Genomic DNA, 16,896 nt, shown 5'->3' on the forward strand with positions numbered 1-16,896 from the left:
TGTGTGGTATGTGTGGTGTATGTGATGCGTGTGTGACGTACATGCCACATGCATTAATGTAGTGTGAGAAGTGTGTGAGGTGTGTGTGGTATATGTGATATGTGGTGTGTGTTGGGAGTGGGGGACCATGTATGGTGTGTATAGGTGATGAGTGTGGTATGTGTGGCATGTATGGATGATGTAAGTGTGATGTATATGGAGTGTGTGGCCTGTGATATATATATGTGTGTGTGTCTGAAATGTTTACTGCAGGTGTGATGTATATAAAGTGTGGTGTGTGTGATGTATATGGAGTATGTGTCGTGTAATGTATGTGGTCTGTGTGTGTGTCTAAAATGTGTACTACAGGTGTAATGTATATAGGGGTATGTATGTGATGTATGTAGGGTGTGTGGCATGTGATGTATCTGACGTGTATGTGGGGGGAGGCCTGATATATGTAGTGTAGGTGTGATGTATGTGGAGTGTGTTGTGTGTGATGTGGGGGTGCGTTCTGGGTATGTGGTTTGTACTATCAGAGGCAGAAGGATACTTGGCACCAGTGAATTCAGACTCACCTGTTTTTATCTTTGACTCAGCTCTAGAGATTATTGATTCATTCATTAGTTTGTTGTCATGGGAATAGTTTTAGCTTATTGTTTATAATATGGACGTAATGTTTCATGGATCTATACAAGCCTCTACCACTTACCTATGTGTAAGGTTGTGGGTTTGCTTCACCGGGAGGGGAAGGAGGAAATATGAAGCTGGGAATTGATTCTAACTGAAGCTGAGGGATGCATACATAGTGATCTGTCAGTACCATTCTCCTCATTCTTGCTCATTTTTTAAAACTTCCATAAATTCAAAATATAGAGGTGCCAGGCTGGTGCCAGGTACCCCTGGTGCCAGGCTCGGAGCTGCAGGAAGCATCCAGACAGAGCTGATCTCTGCTGAAGGAGCGTAGGCTCCGGCAAGCCCATGGCCTCTGGAGGGTAGTAAGAACACTCTTGTCTTCCTCTCCCAAGTGTGGAAGTGATGTTCAAGATGAAATGGGCGATCACTGTCAGCCTTTTCACTGCAGGGAGCTGAACTGTGGCACAGAGCTCAGAGCTGTCACATCTGGCACCTGGGCATCTCTTCCCCCAACTTACTGCTTACTTTCCCAAACTGCCCCTCTAGCTTTATCCCAAGAGGGAGTAGTCTGAAATACACCCTGGACTCCTGATTGAACATCCACTGCCGCTGCCCCCAGTGCAGAAGCGCCTGAAGTCACCGCTCCTTCCTGGACATGATTGAGAACAAGCAGGCTGAGGGACCAAAAAGGGGTCCCCATTCTCTGGTTCCCATGTCAGCAGTGGGAAATGCAAGTCTCTGTGGCAGTAGGAGTATAGTATAGACACAGGAATCAAAGGTGCTCGGTGAATATGACACTGGGGCCATGACAAGTTAGTGCCAAACAGGAGAACTCAGTGAATCTGGGAATATTGGGAGAAGTTTGGCCTGACCAGGAATCTTCCCTGAACCACAAAAAGGAGTTGGGTACGTAAAGAGAGTAAAGAGGTGTGTCCAGCCAGGGGACTGCATTTTGCAAAGCCTGAGAGAGAATATGGCAGACCCTGGGTCCTGCAAGTAGTCAGGGGTTAAATGGGGCCCAGGATGTCAACAGGGACTAGAGTATTAGGAGTCTGATTTAAGATTCCGGTCCTGAGTGCAAAAAGAAGCCACTTAACATATCTTCATCTTCATAACATTAACATCCTGACTGTGGGTTTTTTTTTTTAATTGTGTGCATGTTTTTTTTTCCTCATTCAGTTTGTGTGCTTCTCTTTCATCTCTCTCTTTAGAGGAAGGTAACTAGAGTAGAATATTTCAAAATAACATTCTCGTGAGGTAGATTGCCAAAGGGATTCTCTAATAAGCGTGCAGAAATGATGGGTGAAACAGTTAAAAACGTTTTGTCAGTGCAAGGCATGACTGTACATAGTTGTTCTCCAAGGAGAGGATTTAGTGAGTTTCCTCTCTGATTTTGACAGGGCTTCTTAAACTTTTTCCACTCATTCCTCTTTTCATCCAAGAAACGCAACGCTGACTAGCACTGCCAGAAACACCTCGGATTCATTACACATTTGATTTTGAATTAATTTTTGGTCGTTGGGCATTCAAAAACCTTGGACTATTGCCCAGCCTTTCACAACCCCCACATTTGGTCCCACAACCCCATATGGGATCCTGACCCACACTTTTAAGAAGCCAGCGTTACAGGGCCCCTTTTTCTAGGAGCATTTCAAGGGGCTCATGGATGGCAGACATCCTTGATTCTCTTGGGGTTGGGGCATTTTGAAGACAGAAGAGGTGTGGGAGGCAAAGGGCCCATTGTTCCTATCTAAACTTCACTGATCATAAAACACTAACAGTAGGGCTTGTCAAGGATAAAATTAAGCTACTTAAGTGTTATAGCATATGTCCATACCCAGCATTCAATAAATGTTAGTTTCTCTGGTCTGGGACTTTCAGAACCAATGTCTTCATTCTCTCAGAGGTGGGTGGTGTTTTTGCACTGGGTTTTTGTCCATTTTGTCAGGCTGCTGTGTTCCTTCCCCTTCTATTTTGTCCTGTGGAGATTTACTTTGCTGCATCTTTGTGTAATATTACACCTTGTACATCTAAAGATGGTGTGAGAGTGTGGCATGATTCTGCAGTCCTCTTTTCTGAGTATTTCTATGACTATTTGTTCATATGTAATATGAATTATCAGAGGGGTTTTCTACCTGGGAGTGTTTTATATTGACTAAATCTGGAACTGACTCTCTGCCAACTGCAGATAAGCATGACTGTTCCAATTAGTAGAGTGTGCCCTGGAACCCAATGGAAATGGAAACAGTGTTAAAGTGAGAGTTTATTATTCTTCACAGACTAATGTTTAGAAGAAGTGGAATCATTTCCTCTCCTTCAGACGTAAAGAAATCTTTCCGACACTTTGCCTATTTTTGCAATTTCCCACTGAGCAAAAGAATTTATGTTGTGGTAAAGATGTATCACTTTCATTCTGTCAAGATCATTGGTAAGTTATTTGCTGCTTGTAGAACATTCCATGTAAACATCAAAAATTAGTAGAGGAAATGGTTTCTTAAGCCCCTGGCCTGCACAATTTTCAATTGCCATGTTTCTCTGTCTTTGAAATGTTATTTTACCTGAGCTTACAGGGATCAGCTTATTTGGCCCAACTAATGTCATTTCGATCACTTTCACTTTAGGTTATAAATAATATTCCAGGTTTCCACCTCCTAAATTTACTCTTCCAGCTTTCCATTTTCTAGGTGCTTTCCTGGTTCATAAGTAGCAGTCATATTATAGGAAAGTTTACTTATAAAATATGCTTTAAAATAGATTATCTCAACCAGAGCTCAGCTTCATGATAGAATTTCAAGAAATTTTTTAAGTACTTGAGAAACAAGACTTGATTTGCACCTTCTAAATTCTAGAGTTCTTTTTTTTTATTTGTTAAGTTTTAAGCTCCCATCCTTACAAGTCTTTTTTTATATATAAAATTCATCCTTTTAAGGTAGCTTAGAAAAGTTTGGATCATGAGCTAACACACTTTTTCTGTCAAGAACCTGATACCTCAGAACTTTGCTGATCATAGAATCTCTGTTTCGGCTATTCCACTCTGTTTTTGAAGTATGTTTTAGAAAATAGCTAGAGAACTACAGAAACTAACAGACACAGAGTGTTCTATACAAACTAAAAGTTTTTGGAAAACATTATTTGTTAAGTCAACCCAGATTTGACCACCACACACACACACACACACACACACCCATGAATTGGGAATTGTTGGTTTGAATGATAGAATTTAAAGATAAGAATTCTTATCTTTTCTGAAGTTAAAAATTAAAGAATTAAAAGAGCTTATACTGTTCTTTAAAAGTAATCATATCTAGAGCCAGAGAGGTAATGCAATGGGTAGAGGGTGCTTGCCTTGCGTATACCCAACCCCACTTTGATCCCTCACACCACATAATGGTTCCTCAATCCCCACCATTAGTGATCCCTGAACTCAGAGCTAGGAGTAAGTCCTGAGCCCAGCTGGGTGTGACCCGAAAATCAAAATCAAAACAATAAAAATAATAATATTTATTTTATAACATAAAGAGAGAAGAGCAGTTGCTCTTCCCCAGTAATGCTCAGGGCTCACTCCTGACTCTGCACTCAGAATTTATTCCTGGCCGAGCTCTGGGGGGCCATATGGGATGCTGGTATTGAACCCGGATCAGCCCATGCAAAGCAAAGCCCTCCCCACTGTGTTGTTGCTCCGACCCTGTGACCTTTATTTCTGAAAAGAGGGCGGCAAACCAAATAAGTTTGAGAATCTGATTTACACCAGTAAAAATGTCTAAAGCCACAGGCCAGGACTCCGAACTCCCACTTTATCACTATCCAAACGTTATTCCTGCAATATTCATCAGATTAATCTTACTCCGCTTGTAGATCAAGGGAACATGGGCCTAAGAAAGTAATGGCTTTTCTTTATCTTCATCCCCATATTTGCCCACGCATGTATTAAAACAGTGACTAGGTCAGACTGAAGATTGAAGTAACCAGCATCTTTAATCCTTCTTTGGTTCCCACCCTGTCTCTGAGCATGCAGTTGGGGGCAAGGCTTGGGTCTTCGACCATCTTTAAATCTCTGTGGGCTCAGGTCATTCTTATCTACCAGAGCTGGGAAGTCTTCATTTTGCCTTGTGACTGGGCCAGGTGTCCTTACTGCTGTGTTCTTGCTGGGCTTAGCACAGCTCCACCTTCCCTAATGTAATGAAGGTTACACCAGGTCACTTACTTGGGCTCCAAAGATAAGTCCAAAGGAACTGAACAGATGCTTGCTTAGGTCAAAGTAGAGAAGCCCTGGAAAGAATTGGCTGGCTCTCTGGTTATAACAGCATTGCATAGTCTCTCCTGGAAAAATTTGTATGTATATTTTGGCCCATTCAGGGAAAAAAAATCTTCAAGTGGTAAAGCAGCAAAAGGCTGCTTTGTTTTGTTTTGTCTTATTTTCTTCACGCCGCTTATAACAACTGTGAAGCCCCTGTTATAAGTCTCTGAATTGTATTGTTTCACTTCATATTCCTGTGTCTTTTGTTATTTGGCATTTTAATCCTTAATATTTCTCTATGGGGGCTGAAACAATAACACAGCAGGTGGGGCACTTGCCTTGCACACAGCTGACCTGGGTTCGATTCCCAGAATCCCATATGGTTCCCCGAGTACCGCCAGGAGTGATTTCTGAGTGCATGAGCCAGGAATAACCCCTTTGCAATGCCGGGTATGACCCAAAGATAAAAAAAAAAACCTCTATGGCTATGCAATAAATTGTTTGAATTTCTAAAAATTTTTAAAACCTTTAGTAACTACTTCTACACTGAAAAGAAAATTTTTGTTTTGTTTTGTTTTGTTTTGGGGCCACAGCCAGCATTGCTCAGGTGCATTTCTTTGCTTTGTACTCAGAAGGGACCCCTGGAGGTTTTAGGGACCATACATAGTACTAGAGATTTGAACCACAGTCAGCAGAATACAAGGAAAGTAGCCCTGTTCTATCTCTCCAGCAACTGTCTTTTTTCCTCCAGAAATTATTTTCCTTAAGTAAACTATTGGAGCTCGGAGAGAGAGCTCAATGGATCTCGCCAATGCTTTGCTTATGGATAGCCGGCACTCAATTCCCAGCATCACCTGGTCTTCTGAGCACTGGGCCAGAAGAAGCCTGACCACAAGTACCATTGAAGATAGCCTCAAAACAAAGCAAAGTGTTATTTCCCCCTCTCAGATTAGAATGTTCTCTGAAGTTACAGACATAAAGACCTCATAGAATTTTCTTGACATTTTGAATCTCTAACTGAATGAAGTTGAGGTCAAATCAACATTCCCGTATCTGTTTTTATTTTTAAAAGGCAAAATAAACTTAAATAGCTTTAATAAAGCCAGAAAATCCCAGAGAGAAAGCAATAAGTAAGGTCAGATCTGTGCTGATATAACTCAGCAACATACCCAAAAGAAGAGATTGAAATGGGAAGTAAAACCTCAGAGAGATACAGCCTTCTTAAAGGTAGAAAATTAGAAAAGGAAAACAAAATATTGCAGCCTAACTAAATTCTGTGACCTACTTAGGAATTCCACAAGCTGAGATTTGCTATTTCTAACAAACTCTGCCCTCAAGAGTTGAATTTCTTGGTAATACTATAGAAACTTTCCTAAAATTTCCCTATTAAGAATATGGCTTTGATTCCTATTCTTTGTTTATATAATGGTGCTGTGTTTCAGCTAGAGAATAACTAGATGCCGCTTTGTTATCCAGCCTAAGCTCTGTTAAGTCGCTGATACACCCTTTCCTGTTGCTTATTTGTTTATGTACTACTACTTTGTTCTAATGATTGTCCTTTCCTCTCTTTAGAGTGATTGGTAAAACCTTTATCCTGCTTCTGAGAGTCAGGATCCAATATCAGAGCTAATTCCACTTCCTTTCTCATCATCTTTTGTGACTAGTTATTTTTAGATTAGTTGGAGTTTATTTTTGTTTTTTGTTTTGGAGTTTTGTTTGCTTGTTTGTTTTGGTTTTTGTGTCACACCCGGCAATACTCAGGGGTTACTCCTGACTCTGATATCCGCCCCCCAAAAAATACCCTACCTACCATATGATCAGCCCTGGCCTCTGATTAGTTAGTTTTAGTCTTTTCTTGTTATTCAGATGTTAGTAAAGCTGGCAACAAGATGCAGCATTTTGTCATTATTCCTCCATTGTGATACTAATAAGGTATCTTCCCAACTAACCTGTTTTCTTGACTTAAAGAACTCACTCAAATCAGGTTGGCTGTAGTCAATCATAAGAGATTCCAGGGGCTAGAGCGAAGTACAGTGGGTAGGGTTGGATGCAGCTGGTTCAATCACTGGCAACCCGGGTTCGATCTCTGACATCCCATAGGGTCTTCTGAGCAACGCCAGGAGTAATTCCTGAGTGCAGAGCCAAAAACAGATAGATTCCATCTTGAATTCTTCTTTTCTCTGTCGCCCTTGTTGCAAAGCAGGGTTGCAGTCACGTGGTTGTCATGCCCACACACTTTAGATGCAGTATTCACATACATGCTCACCAGGGCTCACACCCATTCAGCTGTGTTACTCACACAGAGTCTGGGTAGAGGGGTGCCACTGTGTCACACACAAAATGCACTCTCAGGCTCTCGCACTTGTGATTCTAGCACACACCTGACTCTGCCCCCAACACTCACACTTTGCTTTCACGCACCCTGTTGTGATGCCAGAGTCTCAGCGGAGCTTCTGTGTCCACACCCAGCAGATGTTGGTGCACCTGGAATGGAACTCATGGCCTCACACTTGCAGGGCAGATGCTTTTAGCTGCTGATTCATCTCCTGGATGCTAGATATGAATTATATTGCACAAACGCCATTATTAATCACTCCCATTTTTATTGAGGTTCTATTCTACTGATTTTTTTTGCTTTTGGGGTCACACCCGGCGATGCACAGGGGTTACTCCTGGCTCTGCACTCAGGAATTACTCCTGGCGGTGCTCAGGGGACCATATGGGATGCTGGGAATCATACCCGGGTTGGCCGCGTGCAAGGCAAACGCCCTACCCACTGTGCTACCGCTCCAGCCCCTCTACTGATTTTTTTTTTTAATTTTACTATATTGCATCATTCTCTTTCTGGCCCATGTAGTCTCATTTGCTAGATCTGCTGTGAATCTTAGCAGGGTTTCTTTGTTTACAAGTTTGGATCATGCTACTTTCAATATTTTCTCTCTGTTTTTAGCTTTTGTCATTCTGATTACAATGTGTCTTGGAGTTTTTCTGTTTAGGCTTATTTGTTCTGGGATCCTTCAGGCCAGCAGGAGTGTAGAAGTAAGTGACCGAACTCCTCATCTTTGGGAAATTCTTATCTAAGATTTCTTTGATGAATAGCTCTTCACCAAAGTCCTATTCCTCAGAGACTTTGATGATACTTATATTGTTTTTGAACTCACCCCGTAGTTCTCTGTTATGGTGTTCATTTCTTTTCAGACATTTTTCATCTTTTTTTGTTTTTTAGAAGCTTCCTGAATCCCACCTTGTAGTTCACTGATCCTCAGCTCAGCTGCTCTTATTTTGTTGCTGGGATCTTCTGTTGATTTTTTTTTCAATGTCACCTGTCATAATTTCAGTTCTATCACTTATGATTGTAGTTTTCTCATTTCCACTTTCATAGTTTCTGTGTTTGACTGGCTGACTGCCTACCTAATACCATTGTTTCGTTGAGCTCATTCAGAATCCACGTCCTGGTGTCTCTGCAGTTGATATCTGAGAAGTTACAGAGTTGGTTGATACTAGTAGAATCTTCCATGCTATTGTTTTTGCTCATTGAGCTTAGTAGGCTTCTACATGGCTTCCTATCATGCTTCTGTGCTCTGAGGGTGAATCTTTGTAGTTTGCTCATTGGGAATGTCTAAGAGACAAGACTGAGTATTGCTTTTTTCCTTTCATGACGTTCTCACACAGTGACAGGATCATAAGTTACACAGTGAGAATCCGTGAGTAGTGCTGTCATGTGCCTGCACTGTCCCAGGCACAAGCAACAGTGAGCAGGTATGTGTGTAGGGTGTAAATGTGGACCTGGAAGTTAAATGGGCAAGCAAAAGGTCTGAGATGTGTATGTTGGCCTGTTGAGATGGTGGCGGTTGGGTGTGAAGGTTGCCGGGAAGCAGATGAAAAGGCAGAGGAATCCATTTTCCGTTCCAAAAACACCCCCAATAGTGTCAGCAAGGTTAACCTCACCTGGAAGGTTGAATGAGCAAACAGAGCATATTCACCATTATTAACCCCACTTGAATGTCAAAGGAACATGAGAGATACTGTAGGGGTTAAGGTGCTTGCCTTGCACAAAACTGACCCTGGTTCCATTCCTGATATCACAAATAGTCCCTCAAACACTGTCTAGAGTGATTCTAAGCACAGAGCCAGGAGTAAGCCCTGAGCACCATTGAGTATGGCCCCAGAACCAAAATAAAGTCAAAAGCATTTAAGCTAATTTAAACATTCAGTCCCCTCTACCATTCCAATGGTTCAAACCACTATATCCCATAGCCCCAGGATTGGATATCTTCAACTGACAACTGACATTATTTACTAGGCATCTGTTTTGGTTTTGACCTGGATCTGCCAGCAAAGCATACTGTGTTAACCTCTAATTTTCTGGTCACTTTTCATAATATTGGGAGCAAAAGTTAAACTGTAAGACTTTGACATCAGAGGCATCTGGATTCAAATCTTGCTTCTGTGGCTTGAGAGATAAATGGCCATGAAGATTCCAAATCTGTTTCCTTATCAGAAACTGGATCCAGTGCAACCTCACTGGGAGGGTGCGTGAAATCGGCAGAGACCATATGAACATGGTCTCTGCCAAAACCGCCAGTTCAGAAAGGGCTGTAGCTGCAGAGCTACCAACACCGTGTGTGTGAGTGTGTGTGTAAGACAGCAATCATGGCAGATGACTAAGGGTTTTCTAGAGTCTCTGCGGAGCTTATTTAAAGCAAATACACATATATGTATATAAGTATGTATGTATATAAAATCACTCACCACAAAGTCCTGCCCTTTTGTGTGTTTGTTTTGGGTCTACACTGACCACAGAGCAAGCTGGTTGCAGGCAAGTGTGTTACAAGTGGGATCTGCTAATGGGGTGGGAGTGAAGGTGCGGTGGGGTCACCTCTGAACATAAAAAATGATAGCATGTGTTTTCATTAGCACAGGAATACTGAAAATAGCCATTCTATGATAAGATACGGTAGGAGTAGAGTTTACAGGTTTTGTAAACTTCTTGGTAGTTTAGCAGCTCTAAATTCAAACAAAGGGAAGAGGATTTTGATCTTTCTAACGCATACCATACAATCCTGGGTTGCTTAACAACAATCTGGATAATGTCTCATTAGGCTGTGTTGTGTTGTGCAGACATCACAGAATGTCGTGAGACAAGCCTCTTGGCAGAGCTGATGGCACTCCGAGGGCCACCACCCACTGTGTGGTCTGTCCTTGATGGAAGCTCCGTGTCATTAAGCTATACAGTGAGTGTGCTCGTTAACCAGCTCTGGTCCCGCTCCAGGTGCAGGGTGTGCCCCCAAAACCTAACCACATCCACTGACAGGGTGGGGGAACCTTCTCCACCCACTTTTAGATGCTTTATATTCTAAATGCATGTAAGCATGTGAAAGAACTGAATGCTTTCCCTTATGGGAGAGACCAAGGTCCTGAGGTCTCATCTAAAGAGTCTCAAGGCCTTTAGGACCAGGTGGACATTGACCATAGTGGGTCAGAGCAGAGACAGTTCCAGAAGCACTGGGAGAGGAAATGGGACATCTCTGTCCTCCCAGGAAGGTGAGACCAGAAGAAATCAGCACATATCTTCAGGGCTGTCGAGTGGAACTGCACTGGGTAGTTCCACTCTGGGTATTTACCCAAGAGGGATGAAAGCACCTGTCCACAAAAGGCAAGCAGGACAGAGAGAGCATCTTACCCTGAGTAGCCCAGAGTATTCTGTAGGAATATGGACCTGTAAGTCTTCTGTCCATACTCTGGAATACTCTTTATGAAAAAAAACATGAACAGAATACTGACAGAAAAAATGTGGATGAATTTCAAAAACATGGTGAGCCAAAGAAGCCAGACATGAGTGCACAAGAAATTCAAGCATGTTCAAACCACTTGACGATGGTGGAAAACAGAAGCATAGTTGACTGGGGGAGTAGGACAGGGGTGTGGACACAGAACGACTTTCTGAAACGATAGCTCTCTTCCATATCTCTTTGAGGGGCAGGGGGAGAACACCAAATGGTACTCAGAAGCTACTCCAAGCTTAGTGGTGGAGGCTCATTCCTGGTGGTGCTTGGAGGACCAGGTGGTACTGAAACCAAACATGGGGCTCCTGAAGAATCATATACTTAGCCCTTGGGGCCATCTCCTTGCCCCTCTGTATTTCCGTATGTTGTTAGAGATGTTGTTTATATGGATGTTTGTCAAACCAACAAAGTTATATACTTACAATCCGTGTGTTGCACTGTTCATGAATTCAGTTAAGAGACTCAATGGCCCCGGCAAAAATATGGACCAGGAATGCACTATTTCCACCCACTCCTTGAAGGAGTAAACACTTCCTCTGCTGTAAACAATTCATGTGAGAACAAAGAAAGGGGGTCCTGGGGTGTGGCCCAGTGGTAGAACTCTTTCCTTGCATGTCATGAGGCCCTGGGTTCAATCGTGACACCACCAAAGAAAAGAAAGAGAAAAAGAAAAGAACAAAAGAAGTAAATCCATGTAGTAGGTAGAGATGGGGGAAAAATCTATGGAATTTCCTCTCCCTTGAAGACAGGCGGTAAACGGAACACTTTATTCTCAGCTTCTTAGCTTGGGAATTCTGGGGAAACAGCATGGTCAAACAAAACAACCGCACATATATTAAAGAAAACCTTTTTTAAAAAAGAAGAAAGGAGGGAAAAAATGAATGAGTAAGAAGAGCTAGTTTGCAGACATTTGGTCTTGGGACAAATGACTGAAAAATTTCCTGGTACATAAGAAAGTGTCCCCAACACATTTTGCTTTCTGTCCACATTCTTTGTCATGCTGAGAATTCTAAAGGAAGGAATATTAAAATGGATCCATTTTAGCTCGTGTAGAAACTCCAAACCCAAATTTCTATGATCAGCAGACACTTAATAACAGCTTATTCTCAGACATAATGTGGCAGAAAGGGCCCAATCATTTATCTTCAAATAAAAATATTTTTGAAATCTACCACTTTAACATTCAAAGTGAGACTGTACCTTAGTAAACCGATCACATTTAGTTACAAATGAGAATCTCTTTTATTAACTGCATTGTTAACAGTTCAAACTCCAAAATAGCATATCCGCTGTTAAAAATTCTCATTAGAAATCTTTTTTTTTTTCTTTTTGGGTCACACCCAACAGTGCTCAAGGGTTACTCCTGGCTCTGCACTCAGGAATTACTCCTGGCGGTGCACGGGGGCCATATGGGATGCTGGGGATCGAACCCAGGTTGGCCGTGTGCAAGGCAAATGCCCTACCTGCTGTACTATAGTTCCAGTCCCCTCACTACAAATCTTGATGGTCTTTGTAGTCATATTTCACCTGGTGCTGGAAACACAGTTTGTGTCAAGACTTTGGCCCTCGACTGATGTTGCCTTTTTTTTTCCTAGCAGGGATCTCTGCCCTAGCCAAAAAAGATAGATAGATAGATAGATAGATAGATAGATAGATAGATAGATAGATAGATAGATAGATAGATAGAGGTACATGTATATGTAGTGAAAAAATGTATTTCTTTGCGAGCCACACTGTGTAACTGTTGAATTAAAATTCTAGTTACTGTGTTTGGATTCAGGAGGCTTGGGATTTGGTTTTGGTTTACATACATATATACATGTATCTCTCTCTGTATATATATATATCATATATATATATATATATCAAGAAAGATCACAAGATAAAGTTCTTTTGAAAGGCCCATAGTAAATGTGAGCGCCTTACGCCCACCTCCCCTAGAAGAATGCTGTCTCTTTAAACCAAATCCAGAGCTGCCTCAAGCCAGCAACCATCAGGGCACACTTCTCTGTAATTGTCCTTTGGCAGCAAATACCAGAACCCAGATCTGAAGATAGCAGCACATGTCCAGCCTGGACAATGGTGCAGATTCCACCAAAAACACCATCAACAAATGCACTCAATTCTCACGTGCACCTCGAAGGTGATGCAGATTTGCCACCCCATGAACGCCGAGGCCAGGCCTATGTGTTCTGTTTCTGAGGCGCTCTCCGTTTTCCCTCCCAGCGTATTAAAATCAGAGCAGCCCTTTCATCTTCGTGGGTATCACGGCAGCAAACTGATTTTAATGTCTTTCCCATGTGGGTCTAGTTTAACAACAAAATGATCCCCAGGCACACCCAGCTGCTCGGCATTAAGGAAAGAATCTGCAGAAAAATGAGAACACTTTGAGTGAGCTTTTCTTGCTGAAAAAACAATCAAGGTACAGAATCTTCCTGCTCCTGTCCCAGAGCTTTGTTCAAGCTTCTTAGAAACACACGTAAAGGGAAGTGGCACTGGGCAGGAAGGGAAGGACTTCGACTCCTGGAATTTTTCTGGTGCCAGGACAGATCCGTTGCTGGTTCTAGTACCTTGCCACGAAACTCACTCTGCTCCTCCTCGGAAAACTGGATGTGGTGTTAATTTACAATCACCAAGCCAGCAGTATGTCGGTTTGATCTTATCAGATCAAAGATGTGTTTTATAGTCTGCTGAGGCTGAACAAGTCATTTACCTAAAACCTTGCTAAACTCAGGTTCCCTTTGGTATGAAAACAGAAAATCAGCTGTGGGGCTCTGAAAGGGTTCCAGAACAACAGTGCCTCGACATGCTGTGTTTTGTTTTTTTAATTTTGTCTCTTGGGGCGAGCCTGAAAAGAATAAAGAAATGAGGCATTCCATGTGGCCACAAGCCCTAGAATAGGTCACACTTTCCTCTTTTCAAAATATTCTAGACTGAAAATACAAACAGAAACAACCACAATAAGTAGATACACAAAGAAATAGTAAAGTAGTTACATGGCACCTACCATTGGCCCTTAGCAAAAACCCGGCCATATAGACTTTTCTCTTTTTTTTTTTTCAGATTACTGTAACTTTTTTAAACCAAGGTAAAAGATGGAAGGAAAGTGGGTTTGTAGCAAAAAATATGTTTTTTTGTGAGCTACACTGTGTAACTGTTGAATTAAAATTCTAGTTACTGTGTTTGGATTTGGGAGGCTTGGGATTTGGTTTTGGTTTGCTTTGGGGGCCACATTCAGCTGTGCTCAGAGATCACTCCTGGCTCTGTGCTCAGGGATCGTAAGTGGTGCTAGGGATCAATACCAGGATCGAAACCAAACTCAAGCACCTACCCCCTGGACTATCACTGCAGTCCTAGTCATGGTGTTTGTCATGGAAGAGCTGCAGAGGACTGTGTAGTGGGGTAGAACTCGCTGACCTGCATTCCCGTGGCCCGGCCTTTTCAGTGGCCTGTGGGCTGCGGTTCATGTGCTAATCGTGATCAGAGGCAAGGCCAGGATGATGCCCTGGAGGCAGAATCATGATTGCGTCTTGAAGAAGCCCCATTCGGTCCCCTTAGATAGTCACTGTCTGAACTGAACACGTGCAGTTCTAGGTCATTCATGTCTTCCTATACTCCCCAGGAAAAGTATTTTAGTGTTAAAGGGAGGTGACGGGGAGGGTTGGAAAAGAAGAATTCAGTAATGTACATGTGTGTGCTTTAGAGCATGCTGTGTTGTACCTAAAGGAAAATTGTTTTCTTAAGAATAACAAAATGTCGGGCTGGAGCGATAGCACAGCGGGTAGGGCATTTGCCTTGCACGTGGTCGACCCGGGTTTGATCCCCGGCATCCCATATGGTCCCCCAATCACTGCCAGGAGTAATTCCTGAGTGCAAAGCCAGGAGTAACCCCTGAGCATTGCTGGGTGTGACCCAAAAAGAAAAAAAAAAAAGAATAACAAAATGTGTGTGGCCAAAGAGCTAGCACAGCAGGGAAGGCACTTGCTTACACACAGACAACCCAGGTTTGATCCCCAGCACCACATACGGTATAACATAAAGATGTCACAGCTTGGCTATGACCAAGGGGACCATGCCAGGCTGGCTGTGATAGGTTCCAACTACTGACCATGGGCAGCATACCCCAGCCTGGATCCTGGGTTTCTTCTGGAGGTTAAAAAGAAAAAAAAAATCCTTTGGAAATGGAAACCATAGAATTATGAAGGAACTGTAGTTATAAAAATGGAGGGTGGGGTATTTTTAATCCATCAATGAAGACACATCAGAGTTTTTTCACATAACTATCTTACATACATATCACAGAAATGTAAATCCACCTTTGGTAATAATATCTGTGCTTGACTAGTAAATGAAAAGCTTAATGGAATCTAGTTAACACAATCGTAAATGATCCACAGGGTTGTGTTTCCTAAAATAATTAAGTGATAAATATCCCAAAAAGGATTTTTATTTTTGCTTCCCAATAAAGACCTATTTCCTGGCATCACCAAAAGAGGAACCTCTGCCAAGACTAGAAGAGGTAGTCTTTGCCGTGTGGTTGCCTTTTAGTGGAAACTATAAATATGGTATACTGAGGAGCACAATCCCCCTTTTTTTTTTTTAATTGAATCACCTTGAGATACTCAGTCACAGAGCTGCTCATGGTCAGGTTTCAGTTTTACAGTGTTCCAACTCCCATCCCTCACCAGTGCACATTTCCCACCACCAATGTTCCCAGTACCCCTCCCGCCAACCACTCCCCACCAACCTGTCTCTTATGGCAGACTCTCTCTCTCTCTCTCTCTCTCTCTCTCTCTCTCTCTCTCTCTCTCTCTCTCTCTCTCTCTCTCTCTCTCTCTCTCTCTCTCTGCTTTTCAGCGCTATGATTTGCAAAACACATACCGAGAGGTTATCATGTTTGTTTCTTTACTTATTTTCCACACACAGTTCTTATCCAGAGTGATCATTTCCAACTGTCTTTGTCAGAGTGGTCCCTTCACTTTCACTCTCTCCAGCCAGGAGAAAACCAGAAAGTCACTTGGGTGATACATAAGTGTAAAAGCAGCTTCAGCCTCCCAGTGACTGCACCCCGATGAACAGCCTGCCACTGCCTCCTGGGATTCCGGTGCCCTTTTCTGTATCTCATGTCACATAACAGTATACTTGCAAGGATGGCAGGACTGAAGGGTGGAAGGAAATTTTCTCCAAACATCATCTTTCAGCTACAATGGTCATGTGTGATCCCGAGCGCTTGTCTAGAAAACGTGCTGAGCACCCTGACTTTATTAATTTATTTAAAGTTTTGGTCTGGGGCCCATACTCTGCAGTGCTCAGGACTTACTCCTGGCTCAGGGGTCTGCACTCAGGGGTCATTCCTGGGGTGCCTTGGGGAACCATATAGGGTGACCACGTTGTCCAGGTGCAAAGCATGCGCCCTACTTCGATGCTACCGCTCTGGCCCCAACGCCCTGAAAGGGTTAGCTTACTAAACCGTATTGTTGCTGAGAGCCCAACTCATGGCTGTGGTCCTTCCTGCTGACGAGGGTCCGCTGCTGGTTCTTGGTGTGCGCATGGCTGTTGCTTTCCCCCACCTGTTCCTGGACCCGGGTCCCCACCACTGCAGGCTGAGCCGGTGTCCAGAGAAGGGCCTGATTCTCCACCCAAGCTTCTGGGGTCTGAGTGCTCCCAGGACAGTTCTGGGGCTTTGTGTCATGCCCTGGGTGCCATCAACCTGTCGAGGTACGGCATGTGTGGAGCTCCCTCAGGAAGGCAAGGATGGGGCCTCTCGGGTTCCCAGAGATGAGCAGGGAGCTTGACCCACAAGGAGCATCATCAACATGATTGTGAAAATATTGTGAAGCTGGGAGAGTGTTTGTGTGGGAGATACTACGATGGGCTTCCTTTGTCCAGTGATAAGGAGGCAGTTTTGCCATAACTTATTATCGTCATTGTTCTCTGTATTCAGCATACAGATGTCCTTAGAATATCTGAGAGAGTGGAGGACCACAAGGAAGCATTGAAAACATAAAGGCTTCACTCAAGCTTGCAGGGGCCTCAGACCATTTACGAATGGATTGCTGGGGGCCGGGGGAGGGAGGAAGAGAGAAAATAGGGCACCATATTTCACAGGGTAAATACTGTCTGGGAAGTTTTGTTCCTTGTGTACATACCCAGATCCCAACTTACTGATCTCCGGGGCTTAGCCATCCTCTGAGTCACCCCCGCCCCCACCCCCAAATGTGTGTTCAGAATCAGTCATGTCAGATTCGTAGTTGTCAT

At 43.1% G+C, this 16,896-nt stretch overlaps 1 protein-coding gene across 2 annotated transcripts in view; it reads left to right on the plus strand.

Moving 5' to 3' along the window:
* Positions 1-16,896, plus strand: part of JAZF1 (JAZF zinc finger 1) — a 343,194-nt gene that overhangs the window by 299,251 nt on the left and 27,047 nt on the right. The gene's annotated exons all lie outside the window — the stretch shown is intronic.

The sequence above is a fragment of the Sorex araneus genome, chromosome 1 (assembly GCF_027595985.1).
Source record: "Sorex araneus isolate mSorAra2 chromosome 1, mSorAra2.pri, whole genome shotgun sequence".
NCBI lineage: Eukaryota > Metazoa > Chordata > Mammalia > Eulipotyphla > Soricidae > Sorex > Sorex araneus.